General features: G+C 54.8%; 13 non-coding genes across 13 annotated transcripts; all 13 read left to right on the top strand.

Moving 5' to 3' along the window:
- Positions 1-318: 318 nt before the first annotated feature.
- On the top strand, positions 319-437 carry LOC126134799 (5S ribosomal RNA). Its single transcript, XR_007527819.1, has one exon. It is a non-coding gene; the product is annotated as a 5S ribosomal RNA (ribosomal RNA).
- Positions 438-1,288: 851 nt separating this feature from the next.
- LOC126134797 (5S ribosomal RNA) lies at positions 1,289-1,407 on the top strand. The gene has a single exon (XR_007527818.1). It is a non-coding gene; the product is annotated as a 5S ribosomal RNA (ribosomal RNA).
- Positions 1,408-2,256: 849 nt separating this feature from the next.
- LOC126134796 (5S ribosomal RNA) lies at positions 2,257-2,375 on the top strand. Its single transcript, XR_007527817.1, has one exon. It is a non-coding gene; the product is annotated as a 5S ribosomal RNA (ribosomal RNA).
- Positions 2,376-3,223: 848 nt separating this feature from the next.
- LOC126134795 (5S ribosomal RNA) lies at positions 3,224-3,342 on the top strand. Its single transcript, XR_007527816.1, has one exon. It is a non-coding gene; the product is annotated as a 5S ribosomal RNA (ribosomal RNA).
- Positions 3,343-4,193: 851 nt separating this feature from the next.
- Positions 4,194-4,312, top strand: LOC126134793 (5S ribosomal RNA). The gene has a single exon (XR_007527814.1). It is a non-coding gene; the product is annotated as a 5S ribosomal RNA (ribosomal RNA).
- An 849-nt stretch (positions 4,313-5,161) lies between these two features.
- On the top strand, positions 5,162-5,280 carry LOC126134792 (5S ribosomal RNA). Its single transcript, XR_007527813.1, has one exon. It is a non-coding gene; the product is annotated as a 5S ribosomal RNA (ribosomal RNA).
- An 852-nt stretch (positions 5,281-6,132) lies between these two features.
- On the top strand, positions 6,133-6,251 carry LOC126134791 (5S ribosomal RNA). Its single transcript, XR_007527812.1, has one exon. It is a non-coding gene; the product is annotated as a 5S ribosomal RNA (ribosomal RNA).
- Positions 6,252-7,100: 849 nt separating this feature from the next.
- On the top strand, positions 7,101-7,219 carry LOC126134790 (5S ribosomal RNA). The gene has a single exon (XR_007527811.1). It is a non-coding gene; the product is annotated as a 5S ribosomal RNA (ribosomal RNA).
- Positions 7,220-8,071: 852 nt separating this feature from the next.
- Positions 8,072-8,190, top strand: LOC126134789 (5S ribosomal RNA). The gene has a single exon (XR_007527810.1). It is a non-coding gene; the product is annotated as a 5S ribosomal RNA (ribosomal RNA).
- An 852-nt stretch (positions 8,191-9,042) lies between these two features.
- Positions 9,043-9,161, top strand: LOC126134788 (5S ribosomal RNA). Its single transcript, XR_007527809.1, has one exon. It is a non-coding gene; the product is annotated as a 5S ribosomal RNA (ribosomal RNA).
- An 849-nt stretch (positions 9,162-10,010) lies between these two features.
- LOC126134786 (5S ribosomal RNA) lies at positions 10,011-10,129 on the top strand. Its single transcript, XR_007527808.1, has one exon. It is a non-coding gene; the product is annotated as a 5S ribosomal RNA (ribosomal RNA).
- Positions 10,130-10,981: 852 nt separating this feature from the next.
- LOC126134770 (5S ribosomal RNA) lies at positions 10,982-11,100 on the top strand. Its single transcript, XR_007527793.1, has one exon. It is a non-coding gene; the product is annotated as a 5S ribosomal RNA (ribosomal RNA).
- An 850-nt stretch (positions 11,101-11,950) lies between these two features.
- LOC126134785 (5S ribosomal RNA) lies at positions 11,951-12,069 on the top strand. The gene has a single exon (XR_007527807.1). It is a non-coding gene; the product is annotated as a 5S ribosomal RNA (ribosomal RNA).
- Positions 12,070-12,362: the final 293 nt, after the last annotated feature.

The following is a 12,362-nucleotide window of genomic DNA, read 5'->3' as shown; positions in this document are numbered from 1 at the left end:
CGACACTGCCACACCCCGCACAGGCCCTCCGCTGAACACCAGGGACAAGATGCGTCCTCCGCTAGTGTCGAAGGCTGCACGCGCCCAGCGAATGACAGGGGGTGCAACGAGCACCAGTGCGTCTCACACACACGGCGGTGCGCCCGCCAATTCGGCCGTCACTCTGCTGGGAAGCCGGGCGTGCCTCCCCGCGCCGTCCTCGAGGAACTGGCGGTTGCGGAAGGAAGCGCTTTCGTCAAATGCGGCCGAAAACTAAAATTTTGTGTGTTGGGAGAAAAGCCGAACGCGAATTCTGCCGTGCTCCTACATTAGATGAGCGCCAACGGCCATACCATGATGAATACACCGGTTCTCGTCCGATCACCGAAGTTAAGCATCATCGGGCCCGGCTAGTACTTGGATGGGTGACCGCCTGGGAAACCCGGGTGCTGTTGGCTCCCTTACTGTTTTTTTTTTGTTATGTCGCCAGCCCAATTTTCAAACTACCTTTCTGTTGTGACAAAGATGCTTCCTTATGCCTTTTAAACTACTGTAATGGAACGAAAATGCAGTAATTAACTCAGTTTGAGGGAGAATGTGCTAACCAAGTTTGCCAAGAAGACTTTGAAAACGACAAAACAGTACGAATCGGCAGGTGATTTCTGAAATACGTCACCGCCTATTGTCGTGTAGGAGTGTAGAGTTCCAAATTTGATTTGTAACCACGAATTTATTCCTTAGTCGTCTCGTCTCGTCTCGTCTCGTCTCGTCCCGCAGACGTTTGTCGTGCTTGCGCTGTCATATGGACCACGACCCGAGCGGCAGCGAGCGGCAGTCGAGCAAAGTCGGGACAAGTCGGGACGGGGACAGGGACAGGGATAGGAATGGTGCGAATGCACTGCAAACTACGCAGACACCTGGTGTGAGGCGAGGCGAGGCGAAGCGTGGCGAGGCGAGGAAGCCCACATCGCTACCAGTGGACCCTCCAGCACGACACTGCCACACCCCGCACAGGCCCTCCGCTGAACACCAGGGACAAGATGCGTCCTCCGCTAGTGTCGAAGGCTGCACGCGCCCAGCGAATGACAGGGGGTGCAACGAGCAGCAGTGCGTCTCACACACGCGGCGGTGCGCCCGCCAATTCGGCCGTCACTCTGCTGGGACGCCGGGCGTGCCTCCCCGCGCCGTCCTCGAGGAACTGGCGGTTGCGGAAGGAAGCGCTTTCGTCAAATGCGGCCGAAAACTAACATTTTGTGTGTTGGGAGAAAAGCCGAACGCGAATTCTGCCGTGCTCCTACATTAGATGAGCGCCAACGGCCATACCATGATGAATACACCGGTTCTCGTCCGATCACCGAAGTTAAGCATCATCGGGCCCGGCTAGTACTTGGATGGGTGACCGCCTGGGAAACCCGGGTGCTGTTGGCTCCCTTACTGTTTTTTTTTTTTTGTTATGTCGCCAGCCCAATTTTCAAACTACCTTTCTGTTGTGACAAAGATGCTTCCTTAAGCCTTTTAAACTACTGTAATGGAACGAAAATGCAGTAATTAACTCAGTTTGAGGGAGAATGTGCTAACCAAGTTTGCCAAGAAGACTTTGAAAACGACAAAACACTACGAATCGGCAGGTGATTTCTGAAATACGTCACCGCCTATTGTTGTGTAGGTGTGTTGAGTTCCAAATTTGATTTGTAACCACGAACTTATTCCTTAGTCGTCTCGTCTCGTCTCGTCTCGTCCCGCAGACGTTTGTCGTGCTTGCGCTGTCATATGGACCACGACCCGAGCGGCAGCGAGCGGCAGTCGAGCAAAGTCGGGACAAGTCGGGACGGGGACAGGGACAGGGATAGGAATGGTGCGAATGCACTGCAAACTACGCAGACACCTGGTGTGAGGCGAGGCGAGGCGAGGCGTGGCGAGGCGAGGAAGCCCACATCGCTACCAGTGGGCCCTCCAGCACGACACTGCCACACCCCGCACAGGCCCTCCGCTGAACACCAGGGACAAGATGCGTCCTCCGCTAGTGTCGAAGGCTGCACGCGCCCAGCGAATGACAGGGGGTGCAACGAGCACCAGTGCGTCTCACACACACGGCGGTGCGCCCGCCAATTCGGCCGTCACTCTGCTGGGACGCCGGGCGTGCCTCCCCGCGCCGTCCTCGAGGAACTGGCGGTTGCGGAAGGAAGCGCTTTCGTCAAATGCGGCCGAAAACTAAAATTTTGTGTGTTGGGAGAAAAGCCGAACGCGAATTCTGCCGTGCTCCTACATTAGATGAGCGCCAACGGCCATACCATGATGAATACACCGGTTCTCGTCCGATCACCGAAGTTAAGCATCATCGGGCCCGGCTAGTACTTGGATGGGTGACCGCCTGGGAAACCCGGGTGCTGTTGGCTCCCTTACTGTTTTTTTTTTTTGTTATGTCGCCAGCCCAATTTTCAAACTACCTTTCTGTTGTGACAAAGATGCTTCCTTAAGCCTTTTAAACTACTGTAATGGAACGAAAATGCAGTAATTAACTCAGTTTGAGGGAGAATGTGCTAACCAAGTTTGCCAAGAAGACTTTGAAAACGACAAAACACTACGAATCGGCAGGTGATTTCTGAAATACGTCACCGCCTATTGTTGTGTAGGTGTGTTGAGTTCCAAATTTGATTTGTAACCACGAACTTATTCCTTAGTCGTCTCGTCTCGTCTCGTCTCGTCCCGCAGACGTTTGTCGTGCTTGCGCTGTCATATGGACCACGACCCGAGCGGCAGCGAGCGGCAGTCGAGCAAAGTCGGGACAAGTCGGGACGGGGACAGGGACAGGGATAGGAATGGTGCGAATGCACTGCAAACTACGCAGACACCTGGTGTGAGGCGAGGCGAGGCGAGGCGTGGCGAGGCGAGGAAGCCCACATCGCTACCAGTGGGCCCTCCAGCACGACACTGCCACACCCCGCACAGGCCCTCCGCTGAACACCAGGGACAAGATGCGTCCTCCGCTAGTGTCGAAGGCTGCACGCGCCCAGCGAATGACAGGGGGTGCAACGAGCACCAGTGCGTCTCACACACACGGCGGTGCGCCCGCCAATTCGGCCGTCACTCTGCTGGGAAGCCGGGCGTGCCTCCCCGCGCCGTCCTCGAGGAACTGGCGGTTGCGGAAGGAAGCGCTTTCGTCAAATGCGGCCGAAAACTAAAATTTTGTGTGTTGGGAGAAAAGCCGAACGCGAATTCTGCCGTGCTCCTACATTAGATGAGCGCCAACGGCCATACCATGATGAATACACCGGTTCTCGTCCGATCACCGAAGTTAAGCATCATCGGGCCCGGCTAGTACTTGGATGGGTGACCGCCTGGGAAACCCGGGTGCTGTTGGCTCCCTTACTGTTTTTTTTTTGTTATGTCGCCAGCCCAATTTTCAAACTACCTTTCTGTTGTGACAAAGATGCTTCCTTATGCCTTTTAAACTACTGTAATGGAACGAAAATGCAGTAATTAACTCAGTTTGAGGGAGAATGTGCTAACCAAGTTTGCCAAGAAGACTTTGAAAACGACAAAACAGTACGAATCGGCAGGTGATTTCTGAAATACGTCACCGCCTATTGTCGTGTAGGAGTGTAGAGTTCCAAATTTGATTTGTAACCACGAATTTATTCCTTAGTCGTCTCGTCTCGTCTCGTCTCGTCTCGTCCCGCAGACGTTTGTCGTGCTTGCGCTGTCATATGGACCACGACCCGAGCGGCAGCGAGCGGCAGTCGAGCAAAGTCGGGACAAGTCGGGACGGGGACAGGGACAGGGATAGGAATGGTGCGAATGCACTGCAAACTACGCAGACACCTGGTGTGAGGCGAGGCGAGGCGAAGCGTGGCGAGGCGAGGAAGCCCACATCGCTACCAGTGGACCCTCCAGCACGACACTGCCACACCCCGCACAGGCCCTCCGCTGAACACCAGGGACAAGATGCGTCCTCCGCTAGTGTCGAAGGCTGCACGCGCCCAGCGAATGACAGGGGGTGCAACGAGCAGCAGTGCGTCTCACACACGCGGCGGTGCGCCCGCCAATTCGGCCGTCACTCTGCTGGGACGCCGGGCGTGCCTCCCCGCGCCGTCCTCGAGGAACTGGCGGTTGCGGAAGGAAGCGCTTTCGTCAAATGCGGCCGAAAACTAACATTTTGTGTGTTGGGAGAAAAGCCGAACGCGAATTCTGCCGTGCTCCTACATTAGATGAGCGCCAACGGCCATACCATGATGAATACACCGGTTCTCGTCCGATCACCGAAGTTAAGCATCATCGGGCCCGGCTAGTACTTGGATGGGTGACCGCCTGGGAAACCCGGGTGCTGTTGGCTCCCTTACTGTTTTTTTTTTTTTGTTATGTCGCCAGCCCAATTTTCAAACTACCTTTCTGTTGTGACAAAGATGCTTCCTTAAGCCTTTTAAACTACTGTAATGGAACGAAAATGCAGTAATTAACTCAGTTTGAGGGAGAATGTGCTAACCAAGTTTGCCAAGAAGACTTTGAAAACGACAAAACACTACGAATCGGCAGGTGATTTCTGAAATACGTCACCGCCTATTGTTGTGTAGGTGTGTTGAGTTCCAAATTTGATTTGTAACCACGAACTTATTCCTTAGTCGTCTCGTCTCGTCTCGTCTCGTCCCGCAGACGTTTGTCGTGCTTGCGCTGTCATATGGACCACGACCCGAGCGGCAGCGAGCGGCAGTCGAGCAAAGTCGGGACAAGTCGGGACGGGGACAGGGACAGGGATAGGAATGGTGCGAATGCACTGCAAACTACGCAGACACCTGGTGTGAGGCGAGGCGAGGCGAGGCGTGGCGAGGCGAGGAAGCCCACATCGCTACCAGTGGGCCCTCCAGCACGACACTGCCACACCCCGCACAGGCCCTCCGCTGAACACCAGGGACAAGATGCGTCCTCCGCTAGTGTCGAAGGCTGCACGCGCCCAGCGAATGACAGGGGGTGCAACGAGCACCAGTGCGTCTCACACACACGGCGGTGCGCCCGCCAATTCGGCCGTCACTCTGCTGGGACGCCGGGCGTGCCTCCCCGCGCCGTCCTCGAGGAACTGGCGGTTGCGGAAGGAAGCGCTTTCGTCAAATGCGGCCGAAAACTAAAATTTTGTGTGTTGGGAGAAAAGCCGAACGCGAATTCTGCCGTGCTCCTACATTAGATGAGCGCCAACGGCCATACCATGATGAATACACCGGTTCTCGTCCGATCACCGAAGTTAAGCATCATCGGGCCCGGCTAGTACTTGGATGGGTGACCGCCTGGGAAACCCGGGTGCTGTTGGCTCCCTTACTGTTTTTTTTTTTGTTATGTCGCCAGCCCAATTTTCAAACTACCTTTCTGTTGTGACAAAGATGCTTCCTTATGCCTTTTAAACTACTGTAATGGAACGAAAATGCAGTAATTACCTCAGTTTGAGGGAGAATGTGCTAACCAAGTTTGCCAAGAAGACTTTGAAAACGACAAAACAGTACGAATCGGCAGGTGATTTCTGAAATACGTCACCGCCTATTGTCGTGTAGGAGTGTAGAGTTCCAAATTTGATTTGTAACCACGAATTTATTCCTTAGTCGTCTCGTCTCGTCTCGTCTCGTCTCGTCCCGCAGACGTTTGTCGTGCTTGCGCTGTCATATGGACCACGACCCGAGCGGCAGCGAGCGGCAGTCGAGCAAAGTCGGGACAAGTCGGGACGGGGACAGGGACAGGGATAGGAATGGTGCGAATGCACTGCAAACTACGCAGACACCTGGTGTGAGGCGAGGCGAGGCGAGGCGTGGCGAGGCGAGGAAGCCCACATCGCTACCAGTGGGCCCTCCAGCACGACACTGCCACACCCCGCACAGGCCCTCCGCTGAACACCAGGGACAAGATGCGTCCTCCGCTAGTGTCGAAGGCTGCACGCGCCCAGCGAATGACAGGGGGTGCAACGAGCAGCAGTGCGTCTCACACACGCGGCGGTGCGCCCGCCAATTCGGCCGTCACTCTGCTGGGACGCCGGGCGTGCCTCCCCGCGCCGTCCTCGAGGAACTGGCGGTTGCGGAAGGAAGCGCTTTCGTCAAATGCGGCCGAAAACTAACATTTTGTGTGTTGGGAGAAAAGCCGAACGCGAATTCTGCCGTGCTCCTACATTAGATGAGCGCCAACGGCCATACCATGATGAATACACCGGTTCTCGTCCGATCACCGAAGTTAAGCATCATCGGGCCCGGCTAGTACTTGGATGGGTGACCGCCTGGGAAACCCGGGTGCTGTTGGCTCCCTTACTGTTTTTTTTTTTTTGTTATGTCGCCAGCCCAATTTTCAAACTACCTTTCTGTTGTGACAAAGATGCTTCCTTAAGCCTTTTAAACTACTGTAATGGAACGAAAATGCAGTAATTAACTCAGTTTGAGGGAGAATGTGCTAACCAAGTTTGCCAAGAAGACTTTGAAAACGACAAAACACTACGAATCGGCAGGTGATTTCTGAAATACGTCACCGCCTATTGTTGTGTAGGTGTGTTGAGTTCCAAATTTGATTTGTAACCACGAACTTATTCCTTAGTCGTCTCGTCTCGTCTCGTCTCGTCCCGCAGACGTTTGTCGTGCTTGCGCTGTCATATGGACCACGACCCGAGCGGCAGCGAGCGGCAGTCGAGCAAAGTCGGGACAAGTCGGGACGGGGACAGGGACAGGGATAGGAATGGTGCGAATGCACTGCAAACTACGCAGACACCTGGTGTGAGGCGAGGCGAGGCGAGGCGTGGCGAGGCGAGGAAGCCCACATCGCTACCAGTGGGCCCTCCAGCACGACACTGCCACACCCCGCACAGGCCCTCCGCTGAACACCAGGGACAAGATGCGTCCTCCGCTAGTGTCGAAGGCTGCACGCGCCCAGCGAATGACAGGGGGTGCAACGAGCACCAGTGCGTCTCACACACACGGCGGTGCGCCCGCCAATTCGGCCGTCACTCTGCTGGGACGCCGGGCGTGCCTCCCCGCGCCGTCCTCGAGGAACTGGCGGTTGCGGAAGGAAGCGCTTTCGTCAAATGCGGCCGAAAACTAAAATTTTGTGTGTTGGGAGAAAAGCCGAACGCGAATTCTGCCGTGCTCCTACATTAGATGAGCGCCAACGGCCATACCATGATGAATACACCGGTTCTCGTCCGATCACCGAAGTTAAGCATCATCGGGCCCGGCTAGTACTTGGATGGGTGACCGCCTGGGAAACCCGGGTGCTGTTGGCTCCCTTACTGTTTTTTTTTTTGTTATGTCGCCAGCCCAATTTTCAAACTACCTTTCTGTTGTGACAAAGATGCTTCCTTATGCCTTTTAAACTACTGTAATGGAACGAAAATGCAGTAATTACCTCAGTTTGAGGGAGAATGTGCTAACCAAGTTTGCCAAGAAGACTTTGAAAACGACAAAACAGTACGAATCGGCAGGTGATTTCTGAAATACGTCACCGCCTATTGTCGTGTAGGAGTGTAGAGTTCCAAATTTGATTTGTAACCACGAATTTATTCCTTAGTCGTCTCGTCTCGTCTCGTCTCGTCTCGTCCCGCAGACGTTTGTCGTGCTTGCGCTGTCATATGGACCACGACCCGAGCGGCAGCGAGCGGCAGTCGAGCAAAGTCGGGACAAGTCGGGACGGGGACAGGGACAGGGATAGGAATGGTGCGAATGCACTGCAAACTACGCAGACACCTGGTGTGAGGCGAGGCGAGGCGAGGCGTGGCGAGGCGAGGAAGCCCACATCGCTACCAGTGGGCCCTCCAGCACGACACTGCCACACCCCGCACAGGCCCTCCGCTGAACACCAGGGACAAGATGCGTCCTCCGCTAGTGTCGAAGGCTGCACGCGCCCAGCGAATGACAGGGGGTGCAACGAGCACCAGTGCGTCTCACACACACGGCGGTGCGCCCGCCAATTCGGCCGTCACTCTGCTGGGACGCCGGGCGTGCCTCCCCGCGCCGTCCTCGAGGAACTGGCGGTTGCGGAAGGAAGCGCTTTCGTCAAATGCGGCCGAAAACTAAAATTTTGTGTGTTGGGAGAAAAGCCGAACGCGAATTCTGCCGTGCTCCTACATTAGATGAGCGCCAACGGCCATACCATGATGAATACACCGGTTCTCGTCCGATCACCGAAGTTAAGCATCATCGGGCCCGGCTAGTACTTGGATGGGTGACCGCCTGGGAAACCCGGGTGCTGTTGGCTCCCTTACTGTTTTTTTTTTTGTTATGTCGCCAGCCCAATTTTCAAACTACCTTTCTGTTGTGACAAAGATGCTTCCTTATGCCTTTTAAACTACTGTAATGGAACGAAAATGCAGTAATTACCTCAGTTTGAGGGAGAATGTGCTAACCAAGTTTGCCAAGAAGACTTTGAAAACGACAAAACAGTACGAATCGGCAGGTGATTTCTGAAATACGTCACCGCCTATTGTCGTGTAGGAGTGTAGAGTTCCAAATTTGATTTGTAACCACGAATTTATTCCTTAGTCGTCTCGTCTCGTCTCGTCTCGTCTCGTCCCGCAGACGTTTGTCGTGCTTGCGCTGTCATATGGACCACGACCCGAGCGGCAGCGAGCGGCAGTCGAGCAAAGTCGGGACAAGTCGGGACGGGGACAGGGACAGGGATAGGAATGGTGCGAATGCACTGCAAACTACGCAGACACCTGGTGTGAGGCGAGGCGAGGCGAGGCGTGGCGAGGCGAGGAAGCCCACATCGCTACCAGTGGGCCCTCCAGCACGACACTGCCACACCCCGCACAGGCCCTCCGCTGAACACCAGGGACAAGATGCGTCCTCCGCTAGTGTCGAAGGCTGCACGCGCCCAGCGAATGACAGGGGGTGCAACGAGCAGCAGTGCGTCTCACACACGCGGCGGTGCGCCCGCCAATTCGGCCGTCACTCTGCTGGGACGCCGGGCGTGCCTCCCCGCGCCGTCCTCGAGGAACTGGCGGTTGCGGAAGGAAGCGCTTTCGTCAAATGCGGCCGAAAACTAACATTTTGTGTGTTGGGAGAAAAGCCGAACGCGAATTCTGCCGTGCTCCTACATTAGATGAGCGCCAACGGCCATACCATGATGAATACACCGGTTCTCGTCCGATCACCGAAGTTAAGCATCATCGGGCCCGGCTAGTACTTGGATGGGTGACCGCCTGGGAAACCCGGGTGCTGTTGGCTCCCTTACTGTTTTTTTTTTTTTGTTATGTCGCCAGCCCAATTTTCAAACTACCTTTCTGTTGTGACAAACATGCTTCCTTAAGCCTTTTAAACTACTGTAATGGAACGAAAATGCAGTAATTAACTCAGTTTGAGGGAGAATGTGCTAACCAAGTTTGCCAAGAAGACTTTGAAAACGACAAAACACTACGAATCGGCAGGTGATTTCTGAAATACGTCACCGCCTATTGTTGTGTAGGTGTGTTGAGTTCCAAATTTGATTTGTAACCACGAACTTATTCCTTAGTCGTCTCGTCTCGTCTCGTCTCGTCCCGCAGACGTTTGTCGTGCTTGCGCTGTCATATGGACCACGACCCGAGCGGCAGCGAGCGGCAGTCGAGCAAAGTCGGGACAAGTCGGGACGGGGACAGGGACAGGGATAGGAATGGTGCGAATGCACTGCAAACTACGCAGACACCTGGTGTGAGGCGAGGCGAGGCGAGGCGTGGCGAGGCGAGGAAGCCCACATCGCTACCAGTGGGCCCTCCAGCACGACACTGCCACACCCCGCACAGGCCCTCCGCTGAACACCAGGGACAAGATGCGTCCTCCGCTAGTGTCGAAGGCTGCACGCGCCCAGCGAATGACAGGGGGTGCAACGAGCACCAGTGCGTCTCACACACACGGCGGTGCGCCCGCCAATTCGGCCGTCACTCTGCTGGGACGCCGGGCGTGCCTCCCCGCGCCGTCCTCGAGGAACTGGCGGTTGCGGAAGGAAGCGCTTTCGTCAAATGCGGCCGAAAACTAAAATTTTGTGTGTTGGGAGAAAAGCCGAACGCGAATTCTGCCGTGCTCCTACATTAGATGAGCGCCAACGGCCATACCATGATGAATACACCGGTTCTCGTCCGATCACCGAAGTTAAGCATCATCGGGCCCGGCTAGTACTTGGATGGGTGACCGCCTGGGAAACCCGGGTGCTGTTGGCTCCCTTACTGTTTTTTTTTTTGTTATGTCGCCAGCCCAATTTTCAAACTACCTTTCTGTTGTGACAAAGATGCTTCCTTATGCCTTTTAAACTACTGTAATGGAACGAAAATGCAGTAATTACCTCAGTTTGAGGGAGAATGTGCTAACCAAGTTTGCCAAGAAGACTTTGAAAACGACAAAACAGTACGAATCGGCAGGTGATTTCTGAAATACGTCACCGCCTATTGTCGTGTAGGAGTGTAGAGTTCCAAATTTGATTTGTAACCACGAATTTATTCCTTAGTCGTCTCGTCTCGTCTCGTCTCGTCTCGTCCCGCAGACGTTTGTCGTGCTTGCGCTGTCATATGGACCACGACCCGAGCGGCAGCGAGCGGCAGTCGAGCAAAGTCGGGACAAGTCGGGACGGGGACAGGGACAGGGATAGGAATGGTGCGAATGCACTGCAAACTACGCAGACACCTGGTGTGAGGCGAGGCGAGGCGAGGCGTGGCGAGGCGAGGAAGCCCACATCGCTACCAGTGGGCCCTCCAGCACGACACTGCCACACCCCGCACAGGCCCTCCGCTGAACACCAGGGACAAGATGCGTCCTCCGCTAGTGTCGAAGGCTGCACGCGCCCAGCGAATGACAGGGGGTGCAACGAGCAGCAGTGCGTCTCACACACGCGGCGGTGCGCCCGCCAATTCGGCCGTCACTCTGCTGGGACGCCGGGCGTGCCTCCCCGCGCCGTCCTCGAGGAACTGGCGGTTGCGGAAGGAAGCGCTTTCGTCAAACGCGGCCGAAAACTAACATTTTGTGTGTTGGGAGAAAAGCCGAACGCGAATTCTGCCGTGCTCCTACATTAGATGAGCGCCGACGGCCATACCATGATGAATACACCGGTTCTCGTCCGATCACCGAAGTTAAGCATCATCGGGCCCGGCTAGTACTTGGATGGGTGACCGCCTGGGAAACCCGGGTGCTGTTGGCTCCCTTACTGTTTTTTTTTTTTTTGTTATGTCGCCAGCCCAATTTTCAAACTACCTTTCTGTTGTGACAAAGATGCTTCCTTAAGCCTTTTAAACTACTGTAATGGAACGAAAATGCAGTAATTAACTCAGTTTGAGGGAGAATGTGCTAACCAAGTTTGCCAAGAAGACTTTGAAAACGACAAAACACTACGAATCGGCAGGTGATTTCTGAAATACGTCACCGCCTATTGTTGTGTAGGTGTGTTGAGTTCCAAATTTGATTTGTAACCACGAACTTATTCCTTAGTCGTCTCGTCTCGTCTCGTCTCGTCCCGCAGACGTTTGTCGTGCTTGCGCTGTCATATGGACCACGACCCGAGCGGCAGCGAGCGGCAGTCGAGCAAAGTCGGGACAAGTCGGGACGGGGACAGGGACAGGGATAGGAATGGTGCGAATGCACTGCAAACTACGCAGACACCTGGTGTGAGGCGAGGCGAGGCGAGGCGTGGCGAGGCGAGGAAGCCCACATCGCTACCAGTGGGCCCTCCAGCACGACACTGCCACACCCCGCACAGGCCCTCCGCTGAACACCAGGGACAAGATGCGTCCTCCGCTAGTGTCGAAGGCTGCACGCGCCCAGCGAATGACAGGGGGTGCAACGAGCAGCAGTGCGTCTCACACACGCGGCGGTGCGCCCGCCAATTCGGCCGTCACTCTGCTGGGACGCCGGGCGTGCCTCCCCGCGCCGTCCTCGAGGAACTGGCGGTTGCGGAAGGAAGCGCTTTCGTCAAATGCGGCCGAAAACTAACATTTTGTGTGTTGGGAGAAAAGCCGAACGCGAATTCTGCCGTGCTCCTACATTAGATGAGCGCCAACGGCCATACCATGATGAATACACCGGTTCTCGTCCGATCACCGAAGTTAAGCATCATCGGGCCCGGCTAGTACTTGGATGGGTGACCGCCTGGGAAACCCGGGTGCTGTTGGCTCCCTTACTGTTTTTTTTTTTTTTGTTATGTCGCCAGCCCAATTTTCAAACTACCTTTCTGTTGTGACAAAGATGCTTCCTTAAGCCTTTTAAACTACTGTAATGGAACGAAAATGCAGTAATTAACTCAGTTTGAGGGAGAATGTGCTAACCAAGTTTGCCAAGAAGACTTTGAAAACGACAAAACACTACGAATCGGCAGGTGATTTCTGAAATACGTCACCGCCTATTGTTGTGTAGGTGTGTTGAGTTCCAAATTTGATTTGTAACCACGAACTTATTCCTTAGTCGTCT

This window comes from Schistocerca cancellata, unplaced genomic scaffold (genome assembly GCF_023864275.1).
Source record: "Schistocerca cancellata isolate TAMUIC-IGC-003103 unplaced genomic scaffold, iqSchCanc2.1 HiC_scaffold_614, whole genome shotgun sequence".
Lineage (NCBI taxonomy): Eukaryota > Metazoa > Arthropoda > Insecta > Orthoptera > Acrididae > Schistocerca > Schistocerca cancellata.
Note: the sequence above shows the minus strand (reverse complement) of the source record. Positions and strands in the feature narration are given on the sequence as shown.